The 2898-nt window shown below is 35.2% G+C and overlaps 1 long non-coding RNA gene across 1 annotated transcript; it reads left to right on the forward strand.

The window, feature by feature from the left end:
- Positions 589-2541, forward strand: LOC109822333. Its single transcript, XR_002242081.1, has 2 exons — positions 589-665; positions 1989-2541. It is a non-coding gene; the product is annotated as an uncharacterized LOC109822333 (long non-coding RNA).

A 2898-nucleotide genomic window follows, 5' to 3' on the forward strand; every position in this document is an offset into this window, starting at 1 on the left:
GCTTTAACACCCTGTGGAAATCTTTTTCTTTGCCTCCTCGTCAGATTTTTCACCTCCACATTGGTTTTTAGGTTTTCGCTGATTTTTTTCCCCGCTTTGTTTTGCTAGAGCTGAAGAGAGAAATCGAAGAACAAACCGCCACCAGCTAGGTTTTTTCTCTCTCCCTCATTTCCTTCCCCAACCGAATGAAATCGACGAAAACCGTGCCTTTGTTGGATTTTTTTCTTCCTCGTTGATTTTTTCGGTGAGCTACAGTTACCTCCTTCGCATCGCTCCCGCCAGAAACTTCCGCGGTCTTTGTCGCTGTATTCAAAGAAATTTGCCCCCTTTCTTTCTCTCTCGGCAAGCTAGCGAGCGATTAATTATGGGTCCCTGACTTCTACTGAAGGCGAAGATGAAGGCAAAAACGAGAGGCATCGAAGAGCGCGGTGAAGGCAACGAATTCGACAAGGAAACAGAGCCCCTAGGAAGCGGTAGCTACAACGACAAGGATCTCAGGCAAGCATAATCATCATCAATTTATGTTTTTTAATGTTATCTGAGTAATTTTGAGGAAAGACTTGTTATTTGGGTTTTGGGGCTTAATGTCGGTAGGGGTTTTGTTGGTGGATCCCATAGCAGGAAGAAAAAAGATGATGCCAAAGCTAGTTGAGGAACGAAAAATGGTGAGTTATTTTATTTATTCAGCGTGAAGTATAAAAATTATTATTAGCTTTTGGGTTTCTTCTCCTTTTTGGAGTTATTACTTCGATCCACTGCTTTATTTTGTCTTTTTTATGTTAATTGTGCTTGTGAAATTGTCGTATGTATATTGGTGGATTCTTGCAAAAACTTCAACAACTCTATCCTTTCTAGTTGAAGGAATCAGGTATGTCAAGAACATTGTACTAGTCACCCCATTCTTAAACAAGAGCTTTATTAAACCTTAAGTAACTCAATAATTAAGTGAAGCATTATCTTTATTATCAAAATCTTAAACAATCTTGCATATTTGGAGTTAAGTTAAAAATGACATCATAGTGTTGATTTTGGTCTTGTAATAGCGTGAAGTCAATGAGGTTATGTTGTGACGGTATATTTTGATTGAGTGTTTTATTTTGGGGGAAAGGAATTAGCTTTGTAAAATGCTAGCGTTTATTGTGAAAGATATTCAAATTAGTAAGAGTAAGAACAAAGAGAACAAATTGTTATTGGAGAGAAAGCTCAATGAAATTCAAAGAAGCAAAGCTGGAGAAGCAAAGTGAATTGCATTAATTAATGAGAAAAAAATTGGTAGTCATATGGATCAATTCGTTACTCTTGGTCTCATTAAAATTCTTAATGTAAAGAAAAATAAAATTGATGAAGTTACAATTTAAGAGAAATATAAACAAAGAGGGGAGAGACATCTTTTACAATCAATAGCAAGGTTTTGGTACAATTAGGTCTTTTATTTACCATTTGATGAGATCGACAGTGATGAATTGATTCATAACATATATTTTCTCATGATCGCACATGCTAATGCTTCCTTAATTCACTTTGCTTTTCTTTCTTATTTTTCTTCTTTGGCCACTTCTAAAACTTCCTCTCTAGCAGCAACTTGTTTTTCTTTATCCTTAAATCATCCCCTATTGCCAACTTTTGACTGCTTTCTTTTACTTAATTTTGATATTGCTATCATCAAAGAAGTGGATGTTTAAGGAAATCATAATGAGTTAAATGTTCTCCTAAAGTACTGCAGTCCAGGGTATTGCTGTCATATATTATGTGTGATATTTCTCATTTCTCCAAAAATGATCATATGTTCCAATCATATGCTTAGTAGATATTTAAACTTTTATTTCTGGATAAAACTAGTTGGTGGAATCTTTTTAGCATATTCCAACTATTACTTTAATTTTATATTTAGCTTAGATTTGTTATAGCCTTCATGACTATTTTAGTATTCCTGTCTTTTCATTTGAATCGTTTTGAATGTTTGATGAATTGTATTCTTTATCGGCCAGGGCTTGTTCATTGTTGCTTAAATTTCTTTCTATGAATGAGGTTATGTATGCATCGGGCATGAGTATGCTAAACATCTTCAAGGATAGCCCCCTGAGCACATCGATCCTTGATGATTTTATGTTTTATGAAGAGCGGCAGAAGATTATGCAGAAAGAGAAGTCTAGATTTACAGGAAGAAGCTACGAAACTTATATACCTACAAATTGTTTCTGCCGAGAAGTCCAGTGATTCAGCTGGGCAGAGTGGTTCCTCCGATCAGATTGCAAAATTGGACGAAGGTCAAGCAAGTGTAACATCTTGTCAACCTCTGAATGCTGATGTCGAGCTAACTGCGTGTAGAATCTGTTGATACCTTTCCGATATTCATGTTTTTGTGTTAACTATGACCCTGGCATTAAGCTCAGTTTGACAGAGTTTATTATTCACCAATTATTGTTTCTTCGTTTAGCTCTTGTGTTAAGGTGATTGGTCTAGAGTGATGGGGATATACTTTTTCTTCTTTGTTTTCATTATTTTAATGTGGAAGTTTACATAATGTAAACTCTTCTATTACTATGTTACAACATCGACAAATCCAAATACAAATGCTATAATTATTCTCTTTTAAATTTGAATCATGTTGTTTATATCTCTCGAATGCTGGTAACCAGGTTTGGAGTCGTTTGACCAATCCAATCTTTTGGATTTATATGAAGAGATAATTGTAAGTTTGGATATAACATGCATTTGCTCTGCTGATTTGTAATTTTACCTTATCTTTTCTTAGCTCACTTTGCAACTTTCGGCGTGTGGCTTGAAGTCAATCTCAAGTCACCTACAGCAGTGATTTCTGAATAAATTTTCAGTACAAATGCATTTTCATACCATAGTGGGGGGTAATCTTACTATGGTGACCATAAACAATTTTCC

The sequence above is a fragment of the Asparagus officinalis genome, chromosome 8, assembly GCF_001876935.1.
Source record: "Asparagus officinalis chromosome 8, Aspof.V1, whole genome shotgun sequence".
Classification (NCBI taxonomy): Eukaryota; Viridiplantae; Streptophyta; class Magnoliopsida; order Asparagales; family Asparagaceae; genus Asparagus; species Asparagus officinalis.